This window comes from Lissotriton vulgaris, chromosome 7 (genome assembly GCF_964263255.1).
Source record: "Lissotriton vulgaris chromosome 7, aLisVul1.2, whole genome shotgun sequence".
Taxonomy (NCBI): Eukaryota; Metazoa; Chordata; class Amphibia; order Caudata; family Salamandridae; genus Lissotriton; species Lissotriton vulgaris.
Window position 1 is genome coordinate 836,617,957 of NC_141695.1, and position 26,575 is coordinate 836,644,531.

At 40.4% G+C, this 26,575-nt stretch overlaps 1 pseudogene; it reads right to left on the reverse strand.

Annotated features, from left to right (window-relative positions):
- Positions 1-4,769: 4,769 nt before the first annotated feature.
- LOC147702518 (uncharacterized) lies at positions 4,770-19,657 on the reverse strand (annotated as a pseudogene).
- Between the last annotated feature and the right edge of the window lie 6,918 nt (positions 19,658-26,575).

Sequence of the window (26,575 nt, forward strand, 5' to 3'; positions counted from 1 at the left end):
AGCTTTGCTGCTGCACCGCTTGTGCATAGTCGGGGAATATCATTATCTGTTTATTTTCCACGCGTAGGGGGGCTGCTTGTCTGGCTGTTCGAAGTACCGCATCCCGTTAATAGAGAAGAATGCTGTTCGGTCAGACATGGGGGTGAAGGTTTTCACCCATGATTCTAGGTATTCCAGCGAGTTCGCGCCACCCATTCCCTTGGAAGACCCAGCAGTTGGATATTGCAGCGCCTCGAGCGCCCTTCTAAATCATTTGCACATTCCTCTATGGTGGTTAGGTGGCTCAGGACATCTTGCAGTGTCTTCTGATGCACCTTGGCGGTGGGTTGCAGGTTGGCCAATGTTTTCTCCCCTTCCTTCACTTTGTCTGCCAATTTGCAGTGGTCAACCCGGATAAGGCTGACATCTGTCTCGAGGGTGCCAAGTCGCTCTTCCATGGACATCCTGCAGAGTTCGATGGCAGTTAAGACCTTATCCAGTTAGCTCGGAAATTGACAGGTTGGATTGAGGCACAGTAGTTGTGGCCATTTCCGGGTATTTGGCATGTTCTCTGAGGCGGTCTCGGGCACTGTGGTATGCTGTGATGTTCTCGATTTCCTCATTGCAGTGGCTGAGGAGGTTTCCCGCGTTGTGAGTGCTGTCAAGGGTGGCGGAGTGTGTTGCTTACTGTGAGTATGACCCGATGCTGGATTGTGTGGTCCCGTTGGAAAAATGACACTCACCGGGCAAAAGAGGGAGCTTGCAGCAGTTCAGTGCATGTCTGGAAGTGGGAGGGGACCTTCGTTCCGGTTACTTCAGCGTTCAGCTCAGCTCCTTGTGGTTGTGGGGAAAAGTGGGTGCTGCAAGGAGAGGAGTGGTGCGATTTGCGTGTTGTTACGGGGAAGAGGTCCTTGCGGGTGCCACAGGTGGTCTAGTAGCCAAGTCGCATACCTCGCCAGTACCTCAGCGGATAGATAGGAGCAGGGAGAGTCAGGATTATAGAGCCGCCATTTTAAGGTCATGCAGCAGCCGCCTTGAGTGTGTTAAGTCCTTGCTGCAGAGGGAGGGGATCTCTTTAATTATGTCGCTCGATGTGGGGAGTCCGCTGCTCACCTCTGTCCTGACGGTGCCGTATGCCCCAGGGGTCTCCAGAGATTCAAATTCAGTTCCGCCGTCCGCTTCAATCCCTGAGCACCATGTTAGGGTCAGGTGGCTTTTGCTGACCGGGGGTTATCTCACGTTTCGCTACTGGGCTGGGGGCAGCAATCGGTCCCCTTGCTCCTGCATCTCAACGGGATTACGGGTCTGTGAGGCAGTGAGAGAAGGGCTGTGGCAGCTAAAATGGCGGGCTGTCACCTATCGCCGCCGTGGCTGTCCGCCTCCTCGCGTGTTTCCCAGAGTTCCCATCAGGTAGCAGCAGTATCGGGGTGCCCCCTCGCCTCCGCTGTGGCTGTGTTTACTTGCCCATGTGCTTCTTCTGGCATATGTCTCGGGGCACCGATCTGGACTACCATAGCCCGCAATCAGAAACTGGCTGGCGCCATCTTGCCGCCGGGAGCCTGTGTCCCGATTTTCCTCGTTTTGCTGTTGGGAGTGAACCTAGTTGAGAATTCACGGTACCGCTTGGTGCAGCATGTGTGCCATCACCTGGCTGGTGTCTGGACAGATCCGGGCGATGCTAGGAAACGGGCAATATGCGAGCCCAATCACGGAGCATCAGCAGGACATGTCTGCCATCATAGCCTGCTTGGCCACGCCCCCCGAGGGCCAGCTATGCTCATAAGGAAAAGCCCTGCCAGGTGAAATCATTCACAGCCTATGCCCTCATTGCGCCAAGAGCAGGGGAAGCCTATTCTTACCTTTCACGTATCACACTAGCCCACCATAGATTTCTTTTGTTACGTTTCCGACTGAACTTCATTCCACTGATGCTTGGGTTTCCAGAGAGGAAGTTTAAGTATGCTTACCTAAGCCTTTAGACCCTGTGACAATTCCTCACCTACAGGATTTACACCTGGTACTGTTTTGTAAGTTTTAGCAAACTGTAAGAGAAGCGTTTATTCTCCCTATCTTAAGATGTTACAATTTCAAATAATGTGGGGTGGCACTGTACTTTTTAAAATCCTTACCTAATTCTTATGTAAGCTTCTCGGTCACAACATTTTTGTGGGCTTGTAGAAGAAAAAATATAGTTGGGTTTGCAGTTTTAATGTATCATAAGGGACATCTAAAATCAAGTATAATTTAAAATTGTTTTTATGGCCTTTATAATACTTGTGTGTTATGATGAAATTGTGCTTTTATGATCTATTTTTATACAGATTGAATAAAGATTATACTGTATAGTGAGCAATATAAGTTCAATTTGCCAGTAATGTCTACAATTGCAGTTCACCCCTTGCCTCCATGCCTTAGTCTTTAACTGGCAGCTTTCTCCAGCTTCTTTCCTTCTCTCGCTGGTTCTGCCAATCTTCCATGTATATCTTCCCTTCCTCTTTCTTGCTGGCCATTTCTTTTTCTGACTGATTCCTTCCCTCATACACTCACATTTCCCTCTGCCCACTCCCTCACTCCTACAGCCTGTTATTTTCTCTCAGTGGCTCTGCCCCACTTGCATCTATTTTCCCTCCATGCTATAACTTCCCATAGGGTTGGCACCTGGCCAGTCTGTTACCAAAATGGCAGACATTTTTAAGTAAGGGCTTGTAAAAAAAACTCTCGGGACCGAACAAAAGCTCATAGTTATTCCTGTGTGAAATACAAGTTTTAAGAGGTTAATACAATCATATATCCAGTACCTCTGGAATTATGCAACTGTATGGCTGTGGTGTTTTTTGCAGAGTTGTAGATTTGCCGCATTTGACATGTAATCTATTATCTGTCCCATAATCTGCAGATTTTAACAGAAACACATTTTTACCTTAGACTTTTCAAAAGTTACAAAAAACTCATGAATGCGTGTTGGCCTTCAAGTGGAAGGCCCTTTTGTTAGAGGGAGATTTATTACAGGGCAGAAGGTCAAGGGGCTGGGCGCAACGGCTCTGAAAGCCTGCGCTGGGATGATCGTGAGAGTGAGCTAGGGACAAAGGGGCGGCTTAATTTGCACCGGGGTGTGCAGGAACGCTTGCTCTAAAAATAGAGAAAACAGATATGTGAGCCGTGGAAACCGAAGCTGAAAGGTTAACAGTTTTATTAAGAAGATGCAACTTCAAGAAACGTCAGTATAAAGGCACAAAAATCTCTGGACCCAGTGCTCCGCATTCTCAGGTAGTCTCATAGACCAGATTTCATTTACTGAAAATTGCATTTACTCAATACAAGCTTCTAAACAGTTAGTGAGAGAGTGTAAATCTTAAAGACACATTTATCATTTGTGGCAAAATGCATTCAAAAAAGCAAAGTACACATTATTTGAGAATGCTCACATCTGCCTATAAGTGAGAAATCCTACAACTACAAGTAAACACTTCAAATGTAATAAAGGGAAAAAGCAAGGTTAAAAGAAAGCATGGTAAATATAATATTTCATATGGCAGAATGTAAAATACAATACAGTTAGTATATATATATTAAGTAAATCAGTTGATCAAGAGCTCTTGGAGACAACTTGCCTCCCTGATGCCTACAACAGACCAGGAGTTGCCCAAAGATATTTCTGCGGACCTCCTTTTTATATTCTTTAAGGCGGTGAGAAGTCTAAGGTAACGTCATCTCACGCCACCCCATGTCACGTACCCTATTTGCAAAAACAACAGTTGATGGACAGAATGCAGAACAATGTCATATATTCACCCCAGTACAGAGATCTGGGCCTAAATCCATTGTTTCTTTTGCACTCCACACCACCCCAGTTTAGACATGGCCATATACAAATCAGCCTTGACCCTGTGCCTCATGGGAACAGTCCAGTCCGAACTGCCAAGCTGTGTCTTTCCTGGACCGGAATCAAGCATCCTAGTACCGGTTTCTGGCTATCAGCTGTCTTCAGCCAAGATAGCTTGACTCCAGTGGTGTGGAGAGCATGGGACTCACGTCTGAGCATACCCATCCTACTCGGGGTGACAAATGCAAAAACAACAGTTGATGGAAAGAATGCAGAACAATGTCATACATTCACCCCAGTACAGAGATCTGGGCCTAAATCCATCGTTTTTTTGCACTCCACACCACCCCATTTCAGACATGGCCATATGCAAATCAGCCTTGACCCTGTGCCTAATGGGAACAGTCCAGCCCGAACTGCCAAGCTATGTCTTTCCTGGACCGGAATCAAGCATCCTAGGACCGGTTTCTGGCTATCAGCTGTCTTCAGCCAGGATAGATTGATTGCAGTGGTTTGGAGAGCATGGGACTCACGTCTGAGCATACCCATCCCACTCGGGGGGACAAATTCAAAAACAAAGTTGATGGACAGAATTGTCAGGCCCAGGGTGGCTTGCGGTCTAGGGCCCGCCTCACTCTGCAGCAGGCACAGTCTTCCGCCATGTTCAAAGCGCTTATGTGGGAAAGCGCATTGGTTTCTTTCTTCTGGACATTGGTGGTGCATTGTTCAAGAGTCTAGCCTGTTCTAGGACCTTGTGTGTAATGATGTCTTAAGTCTCCTTTGATTTAGACATAGTCTGCGAGATGCGTGAGGTTTGGCAGGTTAACCGCGTCCGCGAGATGCGTGTAATTTGGCATGTTGTCGCATCCGCGAGATGCCTAGGGTTTACCGGTGCAGTTGCAAACAGGGAAAATACGGGGGTGTGGTTACGTCGATGTACGCGACCACACCCAGGTTTCTTTGCTCACTATTCTGCTTGCCTTGGGGAGGAAGGTTGCTCCTTAGCAAGCTCCAATCTTTTGGGTGCCATTTCCAGTTCTTTCTCCAGGTCGAAGACTCGGCATGCAGCGGTGATTCCAGTGGGTGTGTCCAGGAGTAGCAGTTTCGTGTCTGCAGGAATAAAGGCAGTTTTTGGACGAATTTCTCCGTGGACAGCCTTCTTCCTGACTTCCAGAAGGGCAGCTAGTCTTCCAAATTCATAGAGTAGGTCGTATTCTACAGGTAGGAGGACAAGGTAATTTAAAGCAGGGTTTTGAATGCTAAAATTCTTTTTAAGCAAAATCTGAAGACAAAAGCACAGTTTTCTGACATTATTTTATAGGGAATCCAGAATATTCCGTGCTGTTAAATTTGAAGCTGAATCTTGAATATGTTTTTGTGCAGAGGTTTATTATTTGAACAAATAGAGGTGTATTAATCCTTTGTCAATATTTTACTACACAATTTTGATTTTAAGCTGACATTCTTCGGGAATTATAATGTGAATGTTCTAAAGAAATACGAACACATATAGTTACTTTAAAAGGCGCAAAGAGTTAATGATCGTAACTTGTAGAGAATTATCTACAGGTATTTGTGTATGAACAGTTTCTTCTTTTGAGAGAAATTACAATAACAAGCAAAGAGAAATAATCTATTGCAAGCATTTAAAGGTGATCAATCTTATTGAGGATTTTAAGAACCAGTTAGGTTCCTTTGTCCAAAAGAATCTAGTAACAGAAATAATATAATTTGTTGAATAAACAAGAAACAAAGTATTTGTGTGTACATAACTTTTCCTTTTCAGATCTCCTTTCCAGCTGTTCCCTTCCTAATTCCCTTTCCCCCCCCCGCTTGATCACTTCAACATTCTGTGTAATTATTACAATCAGAATTGGAGGTATCGAGAGGTGGGCCCATATAACATCACATCAGATTCCGAGGAAGATTTCGTCTGAATGCAGTACAATGTCATACATTCACCCCAGTACAGAGATCTGGGCCTAAATCCATCGTTTTTTTGCACTCCACACCACCCAGTTCAGACATGGCCATATGCAAATCAGCCTTGACCCTGTGCCTCATGGGAACAGTCCAGCCCGAACTGCGAAGCCATGTCTTTCCTGGACCGGAATCAAGAATCCTAGGACCGGTTTCTGGCTATCAGCTGTCTTCAGCCAGGATAGCTTGACTCCAGTGGTGTGGAGAGCATGGGACTCACGTCTGAGCATACCCATCCTACTCGGGGTGACAAATGCAAAAACAACAGTTGATGGAAAGAATGCAGAACAATGTCATACATTCACCCCAGTACAGAGATCTGGGCCTAAATCCATCGTTTTTTTGCACTCCACACCACCCCATTTCAGACATGGCCATATGCAAATCAGCCTTGACCCTGTGCCTAATGGGAACAGTCCAGCCCGAACTGCCAAGCCATGTCTTTCCTGGACCGGAATCAAGCATCCTAGGACCGGTTTCTGGCTATCAGCTGTCTTCAGCCAGGATAGATTGATTGCAGTGGTTTGGAGAGCATGGGACTCACGTCTGAGCATACCCATCCCACTCGGGGGGACAAATGCAAAAACAACAGTTGATAGACAGAATTGTCAGGCCCAGGGTGGCTTGCGGTCTAGGGCCCGCCTCACTCTGCAGCAGGCACAGTCTTCCGCCATGTTCAAAGCGCTTATGTGGGAAAGCGCATTGGTTTCTTTCTTCTGGACATTGGTGGTGCATTGTTCAAGAGTCTAGCCTGTTCTAGGACCTTGTGTGTAATGATGTCTTAAGTCTCCTTTGATTTAGACATAGTCTGCGAGATGCGTGAGGTTTGGCATGTTGTCACATCCGCGAGATGCCTAGGGTTTACCGGTGCAGTTGCAAACAGGGAAAATACGGGGGTGTGGTTACGTCGATGTACGCGACCACACCCAGGTTTCTTTGCTCACTATTCTGCTTGCCTTGGGGAGGAAGGTTGCTCCTTAGCAAGCTCCGATCTTTTGGGTGCCATTTCCAGTTCTTTCTCCAGGTCGAAGACTCGGCATGCAGCGGTGATTCCAGTGGGTGTGTCCAGGAGTAGCAGTTTCGTGTCTGCAGGAATAAAGGCAGTTTTTGGACGAATTTCTCCGTGGACAGCCTTCTTCCTGACTTCCAGAAGGGCAGCTAGTCTTCCAAATTCATAGAGTAGGTCGTATTCTACAGGTAGGAGGACAAGGTAATTTAAAGCAGGGTTTTGAATGCTAAAATTCTTTTTAAGCAAAATCTGAAGACAAAAGCACAGTTTTCTGACATTATTTTATAGGGAATCCAGAATATTCCGTGCTGTTAAATTTGAAGCTGAATCTTGAATATGTTTTTGTGCAGAGGTTTATTATTTGAACAAATAGAGGTGTATTAATCCTTTGTCAATATTTTACTACACAATTTTGATTTTAAGCTGACATTCTTCGGGAATTATAATGTGAATGTTCTAAAGAAATACGAACACATATAGTTACTTTAAAAGGCGCAAAGAGTTAATGATCGTAACTTGTAGAGAATTATCTACAGGTATTTGTGTATGAACAGTTTCTTCTTTTGAGAGAAATTACAATAACAAGCAAAGAGAAATAATCTATTGCAAGCATTTAAAGGTGATCAATCTTATTGAGGATTTTAAGAACCAGTTAGGTTCCTTTGTCCAAAAGAATCTAGTAACAGAAATAATATAATTTGTTGAATAAACAAGAAACAAAGTATTTGTGTGTACATAACTTTTCCTTTTCAGATCTCCTTTCCAGCTGTTCCCTTCCTAATTCCCTTCCCCCCCCCGCTTGATCACTTCAACATTCTGTGTAATTATTACAATCAGAATTGGAGGTATCGAGAGGTGGGCCCATATAACATCACATCAGATTCCGAGGAAGATTTCGTCTGAATGCAGTACAATGTCATACATTCACCCCAGTACAGAGATCTGGGCCTAAATCCATCGTTTTTTTGCACTCCACACCACCCAGTTCAGACATGGCCATATGCAAATCAGCCTTGACCCTGTGCCTCATGGGAACAGTCCAGCCCGAACTGCCAAGCCATGTCTTTCCTGGACCGGAATCAAGAATCCTAGGACCGGTTTCTGGCTATCAGCCGTCTTCAGCGAGGATAGCTTGACTCCAGTGGTGTGGAGAGCATGGGACTCACGTCTGAGCATACCCATCCCGCTCGGGGTGACAAATGCAAAAACAACAGTTGATGGACAGAATGCAGAACAATGTCATACATTTACCCCAGTAGAGAGATCTGGGCCTAAATCCATCGTTTTTTTGCACTCCGTACCTCCCCAGTTCAGACATGACCATATTCAAATCAGCCTTGACCCTGAGCCTCATGGGAACAGTCCAGCCCGAACTGCCAAGCCATGTCTTTCCTGGACCGGAATCAAGCATCCTAGGACCGGTTTCTGACTATCAGCCGTCTTTGCGTCACTTACGGCCTACTTCGTACTTTTCCCATCCATACATTCAAAATGCAGCCCTTCTCATAACTGTGGCACGTATACTAGACTAAAGGTCAGGCCTTGTAGACTGGAAGTTTGTCATAAATTTGCCTTGGGCAGCAGAAACATGTTTTATTGCGTAAAGGGATATAATTTATATGCATATGTACCAGTCTGTACGTCCTGTTGCCACATCCATCACTACAGCTCGGCAGTTGCAGTGGGAAAGTTCTCCTTTTCTCATGAGCAGCCTTAGGATGTGGCCCCTTTGTGTGTTGAAATCACAGAGGATGTTCAATTTTAACGTTATGAACTTATCACAAAAGTAGGGTGGGGGCCAGAACAGGAGCCTCGCAGACAGTGGAGCTGAATAAAATCTCGATCAGACCTGCTTTCTGCTTACTTTAAGAGAAAATGGCAGTACTCTGGCCAATTTAACCAAGCCTATACTTCTGAACAGTAAGGCTACACAGGGGTTTATGCTAGTTGAGTGATAAGAATGTCCCAGGATATTCATACAGTAAAATCTTTCCCTCTCTCATCCCCCTTTTTGTTCATTTTATTGAACACCATTGAACACCATTCGAACTGCATATTTAGCTGGTGCCGGGGGGAGTGGTCATGGTGAGTTATGAAGAAGCGGCTCATCGGCGTTTCCGTTCAGGGCATTTTCCTAAGTCTCCAGGCGGTCCCCCTGATATGTCACACAGTGTCTCATAAGGATGTACCAAGTCTCCCCCCGAGGGAGGTGGTGGGCCACTATGTACCTGGGCTTGGTACTGACAATCAAGAGGAACCTGTGCTGTGCAAGAGTCAGGGATGGTGAGCTCCACTATATTTAACATTGCTACCCCTTCCTCTTCCCCTTGTCCCCTGCGTATCCCTGTGTACACACCTGAGTCGGTATACAGCAGGAATATCGATGTGGAAATATCGACAAGCAAAAATTTCGAGGTAAGAATATTGACTGTGTTAAATATCGACGAATTAAATATCGATGTTGTAAATATCGTTTTTGTACAATAGCAGAAATATCGACATTGTAAAATATTGTTGTAGAAAATATAGTTGAGATAAATATCGATGTATATATTATCGATATAATCATTTGTTGTGTTATATTTATTTATTAATATGTATTTATTATGTTTATTTAATGGTATTTTATTGTTTTCTGTGATTATAATTAGAAAAAATTTAATAATTTTTATAAAATTTTTGTACATTTTTTAGGAGCGGGTTGTTGGTTTTATAGGGGATAAGGGTGGGGAGTAATTTAAAAATGTTGTGACATTTTTTTATTTTAATTTACAAATTTTATGAAAAAAATTATGAATTTAGAAATTTGAATTTGAAATTAGAAATTAATTTAGATATTTTTAAAAATGTATTTAAATTAAGTATGTGAATGTTTTAGTAGCGGGTTGTTGGTTATATAGGGGATAAGGGTGGGTAGTAATTTAAAAATTGTGTGTTTATTTATTATTATAAAAAAAATAGAAAAAAAATGACATTCGAAATTTGAAATTTGAAATTTAAAATTAAGATATTTTATAAATTTAAATTAAATTAAGTGTGGGATTGTTTTATTAGTGGGTTGTTGGTTATATAGGTGATAAAGTGGGGTAGTAATTAAAAAACAGTGTTAATATTTATTTAAATGTCAAATTGTAATAAAATAAAAATACATTTCGAAATATTAAATTTCAAAATCGAAATTAATTAAAATATTTAAATATTTTTATTAAATTAAGTGTGTGAATGTTTTATTAGTGGGTAATTTAGTTTATAAGGGATAAGGGTGGGTAGTAATTTAAAAAATGTGTGTAAATAATTTTTTAACATTTTTTATTGAAATAAAATACAAATTAATTTCGAAATTTTAAATTAGAAATTATAAAAAATGTTATTTTATTTAAAATGTAATATTTTTAAAAAAATGAAAATGTCGTAGAAGTTGTTAGTTGGGTTTATAGGGGGAAGGGTGAGTTACATTTTTAAAATTTTGTGGTTTATTGTTCAGCACTTTCTTAGAGTTATGTTGGATTTGGAGTTAGAATAGTAAATTATTATGGTTTACTGTCCAGCACTTTCTTAGAGTTATGTTGGATTTGGAGTTAGAATAGTAAATTATTATGGTTTACTGTCCAGCACTTTCACTGAGTTATGTTGGATTGGAGTTAGAATATATAAATTATTTTGGTTTACTGTCCAGCACTTTCTTAGAGTTATGTTGGATTTGGAGTTAGAATAGTAAATTATTATGGTTTACTGTCCAGCACTTTCCCTGAGTTATGTTGGATTGGAGATAGAATGGTAAATTATTATGGTTTACTATCCAGCACTTTCCCTGAGTTATGTTGGAATTGGAGTTAGAATAGTAAAGTATTATGGTTTACTATCCAGCACTTTCCCTGAGTTATGTTGGAATTGGAGTTAGAATAGTAAATTATTATGGTTTACTGTCCAGCACTTTCCCTGAGTTATGTTGGATTGGAGTTAGAATAGTAAACTATTATGGTTTACTATCCAGCACTTTCCTGAGTTATGTTGGATTTGGAGTTATAATAGTAAATTATTATGGTTTACTGTCCAGCACTTTCCATGAGTTATGTTGGATTGGAGTTAGAATAGTAAATTATTATGGTTTACTATCCAGCACTTTCCCTGAGTTATGTTGGATTTGGAGTTAGAATAGTAAATTATTATGGTTTACTGTCCAGCACTTTCCCTGAGTTCTGTTGGATTTGGAGTTAGAATAGTAAATTATTATGGTTTACTGTCCAGCACTTTCCCTGAGTTCTGTTGGATTGGAGTTAGAATAGTAAATTATTATGGTTTACTATCCAGTACTTTCCCTGAGTTATGTTGGAATTGGAGTTAGAATAGTAAATTATTATGGTTTACTGTCCAGCACTTTCCCTGAGTTATGTTGGATTGGATTTAGAATAGTAAATTATTATGGTTTACTATTCCGCACTTTCCCTGAGTTATGTTGGATTTGGAGTTTGAATAGTAAATTATTATGGTTTACTGTCCAGCACTTTCCCTGAGTTATGTAGGATTGGAGTTAGAATAGTAAATTATTATGGTTTACTGTCCAGCACTTTCCCTGAGTTATGTTGGATTTGGAGTTAGAATAGTAAATTATTATGGTTTACTGTCCAGCACTTTCCCTGAGTTATGTTGTATTGGAGTTAGAATAGTTAAATATTATGGTTTACTCTCCAGCACTTTCCATGAGTTATGTTGGATTGGAGTTAGAATAGCAAATTATTATGTTTTACTGTCCAGCACTTTCTCTGAGTTATGTTGGATTTGGAGTTAGAATAGTAAATTATTATGGTTTACTGTCCAGCACTTTCCCTGAGTTATGTTGGATTTGGAGTTAGAATAGTAAATTATTATGGTTTACTGTCCAGCACTTTCCCTGAGTTATGTTGGATTTGGAGTTAGAATAGTAAATTATTATGGTTTACTCTCCAGCACTTTCCCTGAGTTATGTTGGATTGGAGTTAGAATAGCAAATTATTATGGTTTACTGTCCAGCACTTTCTCTGAGTTATGTTGGATTTGGAGTTAGAATAGTACATTATTATGGTTTACTGTCCAGCACTTTCCCTGAGTTATGTTGGATTGGAGTTAGAATAGTAAATTATTATGGTTTACTATCCAGCACTTTCCCTGAGTTATGTTGGATTTGGAGTTAGAATAGTAAATTATTATGGTTTACTGTCCAGCACTTTCCCTGAGTTATGCTGGATTGGAGTTAGAATAGTAAATTATTATGGTTTACTGTCCAGCACTTTCCCTGAGTTATATTGGATTTGGAGTTAGAATAGTAAATTATTATGGTTTACTGTCCAGCACTTTCCCTGAGTTATGCTGGATTGGAGTTAGAATAGTAAATTATTATGGTTTGCTGTCCAGCACTTTCCATGAGTTATATTGGATTTGGAGTTAGAATAGTAAATTATTATGGTTTGCTGTCCAGCACTTTCCCTGAGTTATGTTGGATTTGGAGGTAGAATAATAAATTATTAATGTATTGTTAAAACAATATTAAAACAAAAAATGTTTTTTAATTATATTTGACAATATTATTACATATATTGAAATATTTAAGATTATATTTAATAACATCTGTATAAAAATCAATTATACATTTTTATAACATTTTAAAATTTATATCACAAGTTTATAAATTTATAAAGTACAATACTAATAAAGTCTTGTAAAAAAACAGTATTTATTGTTAGTTTTGTTTGTAGATGGAAACATTTAAACATTTTGAAAAAATAATATTTTTGTATTTACTCATATTTAACATTGCAGTATTTGTAACATATACATTGTAATTTTTTATTAATTAGCATATTACATTTTAAAAAATTGAAAATAAATTTAATATGTTAATTAATTTACATATAATTGGCATTTCCAAAAGTATATACATAAAATTGTTCACATTTTTATATTATAAAGAAAAAAAGTTTTACTTAATAAACATATTTTTAATATACAATAATTGTTTTAATATATATTTTGATATAAAAAAATGTATGTATATTTTACATTATTCATATGTTTATTGTAAACATTTAGAAAGTTATAACAATTTTACAAAAAAAATTTGCAATTTCTTTTATATTTTTTCATTCATTAATATGGGGATTAAGTCCTATTTTTGTTTCTATTATGCTGCCATTTTGTTTTGTGTTGTTCACTTTTTAGTCTATCTACATTGTTGTTTGGGTCATTTCTGAAGACGGAACCTCGCGGTTGGGAGCTGCTTCGTGTTTGTTAATGTAAGTTTATTTTTAATTACTTTTAAGTTACTTTTAAGAAATTATTTAGTTAGTTTTTGGGTATATGTGTTGCTATGTGTATTATTTAACTGTTTATGTGAAATGTACATGTTATTTAAAAACGTTAGTGATAGCGTACTTAGTTTGCTATCTAATATGGATGTAATGTTAATGTTTTGTATTCAAGTATTACTTTATGTATTTTAGTACGTTTTATATGTTATTTCTTGGCTTTGTGGGTTTATTATTTATTTCAGGTGGGTTTTGTTTGTACTTTATTTACAGGTGTCTGTTTTGGTGACCAGATGGATTTGATCTCGTTTTTTTTTTAAACATAGAGGGAAATGTTTATATACATTACCTTATTTTTCGGGATTTTGGAGCGTTTTTTATCGTGATTTATTTTTGGGTTTTTATGGCTCTGTTATCCAGAGGATTTCTACGTTGGACTCTTTTTATACAGTTGTATTTTTTCAATTTTTTGGGGTTTCATTTGACGATGTGGATTGCTTTTGGTTGGATTCGGTTTGAAAGCATCTATTTCGAATACATTCTACAGCTGCAGAACCGTAAGTCATTATTTATTCATTTTTTAGGGTGGTTTATGTTTATTGGTGATTTTGCATTTTAATTAGTTATATTATGTCTTGTGATAATGATTTATATTTTATATTACATGACATAATTTAACTAATGTAACAAAAAATGGTCTATGTTATTTATTGTTTGATAGTTTGCTATTTGGTTGGTTGATTGCTTTATTTCGATATGCATATATCATAAAAGCGATACAAAAGATAAAAACAGCATGTCGAAAAAAGTATGACTGTACATTAGAAAAAAGAGTAAAACACATTTGATCAGCATAAATTAGTTAAAAAAAAGGATTAAATTGCTATGGACAGTCTTCTAAGTCTAATCAACCAAGCCCATTTTAAAAACTTGGCAACAGCACAAACAATAGGAGGGGCTGTATTGGTTAAAAGAATCCGAAGGGCAACAGAGTACTGGCGGGTACCCAATTCTCTGCAGATAGGTCCAAGCCAACGTGATCTGGGGCAACCATAGTCCGGGCATTCGAAGAGAAAGTGTGGCACCGTTTCTGGTTTATCGGGACAAAGAGCACAATAGCGTGATGAGGACTGGGATTTATTCCACCTGGAGCAGAGGTCCGCCAAGGGTAGGGTTCCTAACCGGAATTTGATGTACAAGGACCGGTCCATGGCGATTGTTATTATGTCCATGTACGGCTCGTAGGCGACGACATCTTTTATCAGCAGAAAAGCTGCGGTGGTTTTGCAGTGCTGCTGATTACTGATGCGCTTCACACGAACCCACTCCCAAAAAAGTTTTTTTAAGGTCTCCTTCGGGGGAGCGGAGTGGCTATGCCAGCAGGAGTCCAGGCCTAGGTCCCCTAAAAGATGTTTAATGTCCTTCAGCCATTTAATGCTGTGCCATCCATCGGAGTGCATCACCTCAGCTAGGCCATCAGCGTAAGATTTTAGCTCCGGTACCCTCCACAGGCGAGCCCAGAGCAGGAGGGGTCGAAGACGGGCCTGATCCCCTATAGCTTTACAGCCAGTATCCATGAGCACTGGGATAGTCGGACTACTCGATGGAATGGCAAGGAGATCTTTAATGAATTTGTTTTCGGCCTTGCTCAGTAAATCCACTTTGCCCAGGCCCCACAGTTCGGCTCCATAAAGTGACGCAGGGACCGCACGTGCTTTATATATATCTAGTAGAGGGGCAACACAATGTTTTGTTGAGTTGTTGAACTCCTTAAGGAGGGCCCCCCCCACCCTTTTGTGGGCCATTGTCATTTTATTGATGTGGGCGGTCCAGCTCATCGCGTCATTAAGTCGAATTCCCAAGTAGTCGAATTCTGCCACTCTTTCAAGGGGTATAGAGTTCAGAGTGGGAGGGCGGCCAAGTTTGCGAGGTGGGTGCATAACTAAGTACTTGGTTTTTTCCACGTTGATGACAAGACCCTTGGTGGTGCAAAAGTCCTGGAAGCGATTCAGTAGTGTCTGCGAACAGCAAAGTTGGAATTTTTACGCCTCCCAGAGTGGGAGCGTCTGCTGGTTCGCCGAGTAGATGATCTACCACCCCATTGATATAGAGGGAGAATAGGGCGGGGGCCAGGACACAACAACAATAGTTTGCTATTTGTATTTTATTAAAGGATAGATTTTGCAATTAGGTTTATGTATTCTAGACCTTGGATACTTGGGTACATTCTGTTTTTTTGTTGTAGGTATTCATACATATTTATTGTTTGTTTGCTTAGTTTTGGCCCTATTTTTGATAGAGATTCTTCGATTCTTAGCTCTTGGTAGCTTTGCTCTTTTTTGATGCATTGGATTAGTTTATGAAGTGTTGGTTGTGTTCTTCCTATTGTGGCTTGGAAGGCATTATGCCATCCTTCTACCGCGTTGTTGGTTTTGGCTTTGTGTGCTATAGTGCTAGCGTACACATTCCACCATGGAATTTGGAACTTAGGTTGTCTGCGGTGACCAGAACGATGTAATCTTCCTACCCAGGTGTCTTCAAAATAGTCTAAGAATGGAGTAAATTTTTTTTCATTACTGCGGTAGAAAGGGCTGTCAAGTAATACATTGTAATAATTAGCCACTTCTGTTGTTGGGACATATGCCAGTGCTATTATTTTTTTTATCTGGTAAGCAAAGTTGCTGTTTGTAGAGTATTCTATGCTTAAAGTTGATTTTTGTAACTGTCTCCATATACTTTGGTTGTAGTGATAATAACACCCTTGTATTGCAGTGTGTGGATATATTTTAAGTATAGCTTGAATCATAGCTATTTAAAAGTCTATTATGATTCTTTGTGGGTTGTAATTATCTGTAAAATCTTTGATTGTTGTTAAGATTTCTATGTAGGTTGCATTTGTTTAATTTGGCAGCAGTGTATAAATTAAGGGGATATTCGTTTCCTGGTATTCACCGTGGATGGTGTAAAGTTGATAGAAAGGTTTTGGACACACTTTAAAAGTTCCGTCCATCATCCATGTTTCACACGATTTTAGTTTTTGCAAGTTGCTATTTGTTGCAAAAAGTAAAATTCTTTTATCATGACTTTGGTTATCATACATTAAGAATTTATCTTCATTATGGGTAATAGTATATTCTGGATATATTTTAATCTCTTCAAAAGTTTGAGGTGGTGGTGGAGTTGGATCAGAAGCTCTTTTAGTTTTAGCTATTAATCTTTTCAAGTTGGGGATTGAGGGTAACTGTCCTGTTACGTGTTCTGGGACTTTGGTCAAAACATTTTTCAAAATAGTGGTGCTTGCTTCTTGGGAGCCTGTACTTGCTTCTCTAAGTGTATTTAATGCTTCCCTTACTTCGACTTCGGTTACATTGGGTGGGTGGTTATGCTCACGTACATTTACAACATTGTTATCGATAGTAGTTGCTCTACCATAGCATGCAGTTGAATAATATTTACTACATTTCCAATGGGTTTTATTCTCTTTGACTTTTTCTTGAGTGTAGGTATAACCCATGTAGCTGAGCATTATTTTTCCTTTTTGAGATGTTATAAAAGTAGCTCCTTCTGCCATTTCTAAGGTAGATCTGTGAAGACATATATATGTGTTTTTAGTAAATATGTAAAACATTTATTGCAATGTTTCGGTTTAAATAATAAATTAAAAAATGTACTTACAATGTGGTTTTTTCAGCTATTCGGATGTTTTCAGTTCTTATATTCAGAGTTTCACTGTTGAATTTCCTGTAGTTGTGGTAGAGAACAGTAGTAATTAATAATATTGTTTCATACTTTTTTGTTTCTCTTTTCTGATTATTAATTGACACAGTGAGTATACTTACTTAATTTTGTCGAAGCTGTTGTTTGTGTAGATGTAGCTTGGTAGATGAAGTTTGTTGAATCTGAAAAAATAAGTGTTACTATTAGTTTTATATTATATTTCGATATATTTATAGCTCATACAATAATAAGTCATTTCGAACTTTTCTTTGCTATATTCTTATTTATTTTGAACTTTTCTATGTAGGCATTGATAAGGCTGTTCATATTTTAGTATATTTATTTATTGTGGCTGTTGTTGATAGTATTCTTTAGTTTAATTTAAAAAAAAAGAGAGAGCATTTATTTAGTATAGGGAGTTTAGCTAACTTTCTTGAGGCTTTTATTGTACATAAAATGGGAGTTCACTTACTTGAGTTGTAGTAGACTGTGTTGTAGTAGTTGTTGTAGGTGTGTATTCTTTTCTCTTCAGCAAAGTAACCGTTTTTCTCCAAGTTTGGGCCAAAAATGGTAATTTTAGTTAAGTATGTAATTGTTTTTATAGTAGTTAGTTAAGTATTTCTTCATTTTGATTGGTTTAATTACATGTATTTTAAATTCATTGGATAAGAACGTTAGTTTGAATTTGATATCCGTTATTTTTAAATGAGGCTGTTTTATTTGTAATTTCGTTCTAGTATATATTTAAAGATGTTTTGTATGTGTTTTATATTTATTGTTTATAATGTTAACAATGTTTCATTATGTGAAGTGTTGATAAAAGTATTATAAATTGAGTATATTTGAATTATTAAGTAAGTTTATATTATTTAGTGTTTTGAAAAAAATATATATATTTTAAATATATAGTATATTTATATATGTTTTTGAAGCATTATTTAAAATGTAATAATTATAAAATATTAAATTTGTTAAGGGTATTGTGTATTTAAGGTTATAGATAAAAAGTCGATATTTTTGGTATTTTTAATTAGGTAGTAAGTAAGTCGATATTTTTGTTATCGATATTTGTGTAGTTGGTAATGTTATCTCAAGAATTGTCGATCATTTTGTAGTCGATATTTATGTACTCAATATAATTGTGAACAAAATTAATCTAGTCGATAATAAAATATCGATATTTGTGTAAACCCTTGTTTAAGTATATGGTGACAATATTTTTGTTGACGATGTTTTTGCGACGATATTTTTGTAGGTCGGTGTTTTTGTAATAGATATTTCATCATGGAACCCCTGAGTCTGCGTAGTTCATCCCAACTACCTTAGAGCTAAACTTCTTAATACAGTGCAATAAGACCTGTGTCCCGAAACACAACAGCAGCATCACGATTAATATTTGCATTAACAATTTCAGTACTGCAGACAACCATGAAGGCATCCAGTCCAAATTGAACCAATTAGCAAAAAGGTCTGCTTGTGCACCTCCCTCCTCATGCATCTTTCTCACCAAATTGTCCAAGTCCTTGATAGCCTTTGTAAGTGTTCCATTGTCCGCATTATCGGCTAATATGAAGGTACAGCAGGACTTGCCCACCTTGGCACATACACCACCATTCATCGCAGTTAACTGGTCTAGAACATAGCGGTGTTCCAGAACCATGAGTCTCAAAGGTCGTAGTTCTTCTTTCACAGCGTTGAACCCATCACAGGTGTTGTTGACAAGCTGCATCAGCTCGCACCTGGTCACTTGGAGCCAGCGAGCATTGGCGTTGGTCTGGAATAGGGGGATAACGCCCCCGAAGAAAAGTTCAGCATCGTTGAAAAGGCGAAATTCTTGTGGAATCTCGTGAAATGGGCCATCCGAAAAATACTTAATGACTTCCCTTTTCTGGTGGTGGAGCAGGGTGACATCACTTGTCATCGGGTGGGTATGAATGTGGGAAATGTTCGCTGCTGGAACAACCAGATGCAGTTCATGCATCGTGACGATGGAACAGAGTCCTTGCCAGTGGGGAGGCAGCTGCAGGTAGATGTGCTCTCCGCAGGCCCAATAGATGTCCATGAGACTGGAGGTGCCGTACTTAAGGTCCAAATTGAAATGCGTTTTGCTGCAATTAGTGTTTCGACCCACAGGAACTGTTTCGTTATCTAGGAAGCAAAGGAGAGGAGATTTTAGCTTGTATGCTCTTTTTGGTTTGTATGTTGTACCCTCATTGAAAGTGTATCTTCTAGTTTCTTGTGCCCATATCTCAACACACTCCCTCCCAATATCCTTATTGACATAGTGTTCGTGCTCTTTTCCTACAATTGGACTACCTAAGGAGGCTACCTTACATATCAAGTCATGTGGGCCATTCCACTTGCTGTTGAAATAAATGTTGGCTTTTAGGCGCAGAACTGGCCTCCACTGACAAGGGCATGCGTCATGGGTATGGTTCCTAGTCAGGAAACCATGGTTGGCTCGCTGATGTGTGGGTGAGTGGCATTTTGATGGAGGCGTTGGGAAGGTGAAGTACCCTAGTCTCTTAAACTGGTATTCCCAAACCTGCATTACGTTGGCAGGTACCTTCATATCACGGTAAACCTCCATTCTCCTTTCAAACTCCAATGGGCTAGTGACAACTGTAAATGTAATATACTTGTCATCCCACTCTGTAGAGTTTACGAATGCATCATCTATTTCTGCTGACAGGAGTTGTATCTGGCCATGTATGTGACAACGAAACAGGTGTAGGAGACATTTGGCGGTGGAATTTCTTTGGGAAAGAGCAATTTATCTGCACCTACAGCATGAGGAATGTGTGAACACACAAAGCAGGACTCATTTGTGACCTTTCTTCCAACCTACCTCATGTCCCTGTACCACATGTTGTCTAATAGTGCGTTGTGAATCCCATCATCCCCTGCTGACTCACTAGGGCGCTGGGAGTGGAAATCAGGTATATAGTGCTGGTCAAAGGTGTAAACAGCTGTGTTTTGGAGATTGCTGACCCAGTCTGAAATTTGCGCAGCCTGTTCTTCCTTATGTTGGGTGCGTGATGTATAATATCTGACTGGCACTTTCTTGCGACCCATTTTATATCTGATACTTCGTTTATTTTGGCGGGAACGTTTAGGGGTACCTGGAACAGGAGGATTCTTCTGTAGTTGACATTGTGAATGATGAGGTGTCTGTGTTGTACCATGGTCAAAATCAATTGCATTCTGTAATGCAGTTTGCATGGACACTACAGACTCTTAAGGCGGGCCGTGTGCCCTGGAGTTACATGAACGTGTCCTCCCTATTTGCCCCATTTAATTTGACTGATAAGCAGCGCATGCTTTCAATGCGAGATGCATCATTCTCTATGTTACATATTGAAAAGTTAGAATCTTTACCCTTTTCTGTAGCTGAAGCCGCTGCTGCAACATGGCTAATCCATGGAGTTATTACGTTACCATTTGCTTTGTACAAATTTACTAATTGTATGCGGTATATTGCAATAGGGCGATATGAACCACTAGGCAGTGCTTTCCTCCATGAGGCATGGTCTCTACCATACACGTACAGATGTCTGAAAGATGGAAAGGAAGTGAATCTTAATGGTGAAGAATGCACACAGTCGCCTGACCATTCATTAATATGCAGACACATCCAGTTGCATGGTTCTTGTAATCAGGACCGGCCTAATTTAGCCTGTGTTTTGAAAGGCACGCCAGTTCCAGCAATAGTTCCCACATTTACATTATTGACAAATGGTAGTTATTTGCTTTTGAATAACGAAGAGTGTTGTGGGTTAATGGTCGGTATCGCTTATGTGGTTACTGTATCAGAGCATGTGGTGTGTTGCAAAAATGTGCTATATCCTCCCACACATGGGAATTCAGATGTTTCCATCTGGCCGCGCATCCCAACCTTGAAAGCGGAGTTCAATGGTATGAGTAGAATAAGAGCTCTTTTGTCTCAAAAGGAAGTGGCCCTGAGCTCGGCCCGTGAAACTTATGTCCTTCACATAGCTAACACACGCACAGAGGTGCAGGCCCTTTTAAATACTGACTTGCCTTTTCATTTCTGCGAATTAGTTCATCAAATCTTTAATGCCTCCTCCACGTCTGGCTTAGCTCATTTTTTAAATTGGTTAGCAGTGGTCTGGTGACTACATTTGAAAAGATTTTTGGTGTCATCCCCGCTTTCTTCCATTCTATATTTTCGAGTTTGTTTGGCGGATTCCCTGTTTTGCTGGCTTTAGCTGCAGGCATTTTGATATTATTCTGCTTCCTAAAACATGGATGCCCATCCTGCGCAAGAAGCCGCTCAGTTCCTTCTGACACTGTTTCGCAACCGGATGCTTGATTACTATGGCACCCTGCCGCTTGCGACTTTAAGCACGGCATTTGGATTATCGTTTCGATTTTCCTATTTCACATGTGTCCAGCCTGTGTTTCATTGCCTGAGCTGCGATTTCGACTGGGCCATTGATTTGTGTCTCTGCTTGCCGATATCTCCTGACGTCGATTTTAATCACCTGATGGGCCCCGTAGTTGCTCACGAGTTGGTTTGTTCTGGCGAAAGGATTACGGCCTTGGCAGCGATGCATGGACTAATGGGTCAGTGGGACATACCCGCAGCGGCGCATGAGTTTCTGGCACATAGCGTTCTTGAGAGCCCACCGAGTTGTCCTCTGATGTTGCTAGAGGGTCCGGTGCTGTAGGAGCACGTATGTTCTTTCCCATTGCTTAATTGGATGGCTGAACTGTTTTCGGATGATGACAGTGATTTCATGTTGGAAGCTGTTGCTGCCTATTTTGCATATTCTATCCACTCATGAGATGCTTTGAAGACTTTCATTATAATGGCACGTGACTTTTTAGTATTTTTGAATGGTGCCTTTTTCTTTTTGCGAACATTTGACTTTATATGATCTAGGCCTATAACTTTATACTTGGCCTCGAATTGAAGACTTTGGATTAAATATTTTTTTTCAGCCACTATAGGCATTCGTACATATTTTTATGTAATTTTTACATACACATTTAGCTTGGCTCAATATTGTTGAACTCTGCTTTCATGTTATGCCTCTATTCTAGTATTGGCCTGTGTTTTTGACCGTCCTCGGATCATTGGGGGGGTGTCATATAGATGCTGCTTTTCTATATACTGTGTTAAATTAGCATGAGTTTATCAAGTGTTCAAACGACATATTTTCCTTTGGCTTCAGTTTGCACACGACACATAATTGTTATTATAGCTTTCAACCTAGACGAAAGATGTGATTTATTTGAGAATAATATGTTATTACAATGATATCAGTCGTGCTTGGTACACTGTCTGAACAGTGAGTGCTGAACCCTCTAAGAATAACCTAACACAAGGTTGCTGGGAGCTCTGATCCTCGCACCACTAGACATAACACAAATACAGTTGCTGCCAACATTGGGCTCTAAGCGGGTTTAAGATAGAATTACTGAGAATGCAAAAACACACTTGATGGTGCTTCGCATGCAGAGAGCTGGTAGCAGATGATGTGATCCTCTCCTCCTGACATTTAGAGGTATGGGCCCGCCCTGCTAAAACCCAAATGAGACCTTCTTAGATATAATATAGTATGCTAAATAGGGAGTGCGAGAAATAGGTGATACAAATTTATATTGATTTTTGCATTATAATATGCTGTCACCGTTTGCTTATTATGGATTAGTGACTATGCTGATAACTCTGATTTTTATAATATGTCTTCTTGTATTATATAAGATACTGCGTTTGAGAACCTTGCATTGAATAATAAATAATTCAAAATTGCACGTGTCCTATTTTACTCCACGTTCTGGTTTGAAATGATTATAGAGCAAAAGAGTGTTCATGTGTTCCACGATACCTGAGGTAACCTAAGTTCATGTTCTGGTTTGTCTAAGTCATTGGGAGTTTGTTATGACCAATGAGACACTGTAGCTAGCTAGGTAAGGGGATTTTGGATACTGAAGTGAGTTTTGGGTCACCCTAATTCACTGAGGTTCCTGATCTCTATGCGCAGTTCTGTAAGAGAACGGAATCCCTGCTACAATATCAAGTACCATGTCCCATTCTGTGGGGTCTGCAGGGGGTGAGGAAGGTGTCAAGGTGGGCATGGGGGTGTCATAGCTACTGCTGGTGCTTATCCCAGTTTGCTTGTTACCAGGAAGTGTCTTGGACGTGGGGTGCCCTCTTGTGGCGGCAGATCTAACATTGCTAGTAGCTCCTCTCTCTGATCGCACTGCAAACCAGTAGAATACAGCTATTGAAACAACAAACATAACAAAGAAAATAATAGCGCTTGTACATATCTTTTTCAGTGAAATCTTGACATGCGAGGTGGGTCTGTTACTGCGTCTCAGTCCATAGGTCACCATACAATCCATACTTTTGTTCTTGGATAGTCAGTGGGTACATGATGCCTTCTTTTTGGTCAATTTTCAGATCTCAGATGGTGCTGGGTGGATCCTCACGTGGCTCCGATGAACCCATGCCTTGCGTTCAGCTACTCGAACAGCAGTAGGTGAAGAGTCGATGACCTGGGATTGTCCCTCGTACTTGGGGTCTCTCCACTTCCGGACTTGTTTCTTTATGAAGATTTGTGTCCCAGGGCACATAGGTGAAAGTTCAGCAGAAATTGTGCTTTTGTTCTTTGTCTTTGATACCTGAACAGAAAGAAACCTAGCATCACGAGTTAGGGCACACAAATAATCAAACAATTCAGCTTTCACACTCTCAGAAGAAGCTTCATTGTCTACTTTGGGTCTGGTGGAGGGAACAACCACATTCATTGATCTGCCAGTGACAAGCTGGTGGGGTGTTAGGTGATGATCAGAGCAAGGAGTGTTTCTAAGTGTAAACAAAGCAATGGGAAGGCAATAGAGCCATTTCTTTCCAATCGTAGCACTGATTTGACTGATCTTGGCTTTGAGCAGGCCGTTGAGGCTCTCACAAATACCATTGCTTTGGGGGTGATAGGCTGACGTCAACTAATGCTTTAGTGGAGAAGTGTGGCTCACCGGTTAGAGGCGGCAGACCCAGAAGCAGAGATCGGTCCGGGACCAGGGTTCAATTCCCGACGCGGTAGGGTACGGAACCAATGTCAGCGGGCTCGATAAATCTCGCCTCGGTGCCTCTCTCACCATGGGTCCCATGCTGCAACTCTGGGCAATAGCTTGCTTAATCTCCACAACGGCCCCCTCGCTGCTTGGGATGCCTGGCTTCACCTTGGGGATGCCCAATAGGGACCATCTCACAGGGAAAGCCAGGACGGGTTCCCCAGTGGTACACAGTGCCAAGAAACCCCAGGGTGAACGTGCGCTCTACAAATTCATACTAACCTAACATAACTCCTAACATTGTCGCAAATGTGTAAAAAATGGCGTTTGAAAAATGGCTGCCATTGTCACTGCGAATGGCATCCGGTAATCCCCAGCGACATATGACCTCACGAAGCAGGAAGGTGGCTGCAGCCTTTGCGTCACAATGGACACATGGTCCAGCCTCAATCCACCGTGAGAAAGGACACACCACTACAATGAGGTATTGGTAGTTCTGGCATCTATCAATCATGTCTACATAGTCAATGTGGAGCTCTCTAAAAGGACCCTTGGGCCTTGGTATTGTTGATGCGGCTGTTTTCATAGCTGGATTAGGGGAATATTGTTGACAAATGAGGCACTGATGAACAAAGAGTTGTATATGCTCATATGCATTTGGGATAAACCACTCTGCAAAGTTGTGGACATGATATCACGAGGCACATGTGTAGGAAGGTGCAACTGAGTGAGTGCTATTTGCAAAAGAGCCTGTGGCATGACAGGCTTCCCTGTCAATGTCTGTCTGTAAATAAAATCTGATGAATCCTGTTGTACTCCCCTCTTCTTCCACAACTCTTTTTCTTCAGGTGGGGTACTCTCCTGTATCTCTCTGATGTGCAGTTGTGCAATGAGATCATATTGCTGTGTATTATCAATAGTTTATGGAAGTGATGGATCAGGTGTATCTGGGAGTGGTGACTCACTATGATCATCAACTGTATCTTGTGTATCCTCCTGCACTGCTGAGGGTGCATTGTGGGCAAGCAGAATGGGGGCACAGTCATTTGGTGCTCGAGATAGAGATTGTACAGGTCGGGGACCTCTGGCTGCTGCTTTTGCAGCCAAGTCTGCCATGGCATTTCCTCTGGACACGGAATCTTTGCCATTTGTGTGTGCAGCACATTTTACTACAGCTACTTCTGTGGGCAATGTCAATGAGTCAATTAGTTCTTCAAGTAACTGTTTGTGCATTACACGTGTGCCATCTGTTTGAAGAAATCCACGCCTTTTCCATCTCAGGATGCTGGAATGTGTTGTTGTGGTGACATAAGCAGAATCAGAGTATACAGTAATTCTTTCATCAGCTCCATGTTTGAGGGCTGCAATCAGTGCCACTAACTCTGCTGATTGTACTGAGTAATGTGATGGCAATGCTATCTGCTGTACAATGTCTAGAGAGTCTGAAGAGTTATTCTGTTGTGCTCTGACTACTGCAGCTCCTATGTATCTTATCCCTGTCTCTTGATCAATGGTAGAAGAACCGTCAACGAAGTAGACTGTACTGTCTGTTAATGGGCTCTCTTTTGCTGTTCCTGACTCATCTGGGCAGTATGTGGCACAATCATGAGTGTCATCCTCAGTGGTGGCAACGGGATGGGCAAAGAACATGGCTGGATTCACAGTGTGACATTTAACAACCTTCAAGGATGGCAATGACAGTATGACTTCGTATCCTGACTCTCTTTGTGTGGTAAGGGTCGTTTTAGCTTTTTGTATTATTGCAAAGACCGCATGCTCAGTATACAGTGTCAGAGGGGAACCCTTAACTATGGGGGTGCTTTATTCGACAACAAACGCTACGGTCGATAAAGCCTGTTCACAAGGATAATGGCCCCTCATCACTGAGTCTAACATGCCACTGAAGTATGGCCCATGGGGTATTTTTGGGTGAGGACTGCTGTCATGACCTGTCCATTGCAGTGAGTGAACAAATAGAATTCCTTTGTGTAGTCTGGAGAGCCTAACACTGGGGCATTTGTAAGTTCATCCTTTAATTTTACAAAGGCTGATGTCATTTCAGGTGTCCAGTCAATCTTGTTATGCCTGTCTTTAGCCCTTTCGACAGCTTTCAGGAGTGGTGCAGTGACAGTAGAATAACCAAAGACCCACTGTCTGACGTAGTTCACTAGTCCTAGGAACTTTTGCATGTCTTTGACTGTCTGAGGTTCTGGAGTGTTCCTTATTACTTCTACTCTTCCTGGCATAACTATTCTTCCTGATGCTGAAATCATTTGACCTAGGTATTCCACTTCTTCCTGACAGTATTGCAGTTTCTGTTTGTCTACTTTGTATCCTCTCTGTGCTAGTGTTGTAAGTAGAGCATTTTTCAGGTCAATGACAGAAAAGTACTTGGTATTGGGTGGGATGTTAGTAAGGATCACTGAAGGATCAGGGACAATGGGAAATTCTGGGACCACTATGCTGTTAATCGAGCGAAGATCATGAACTAGCCTCCATTGGTTTGTTTTTTGTTTGCGTACAGGGAAAAGACATATGTTACCAGGTGAGATCCTAGGAACTTTTGCATGTCTTTGACTGTCTGAGGTTCTGGAGTGCTCCTTATTACTTCTACTCTTCCTGGCATAACTATTCTTCCTGATGCTGAAATCATTTGACCTAGGTACTCCACTTCTTCCTGACAGTATTGCAGTTTCTGTTTGTCTACTTTGTATCCTCTCTGTGCTAGTGTTGTAAGTA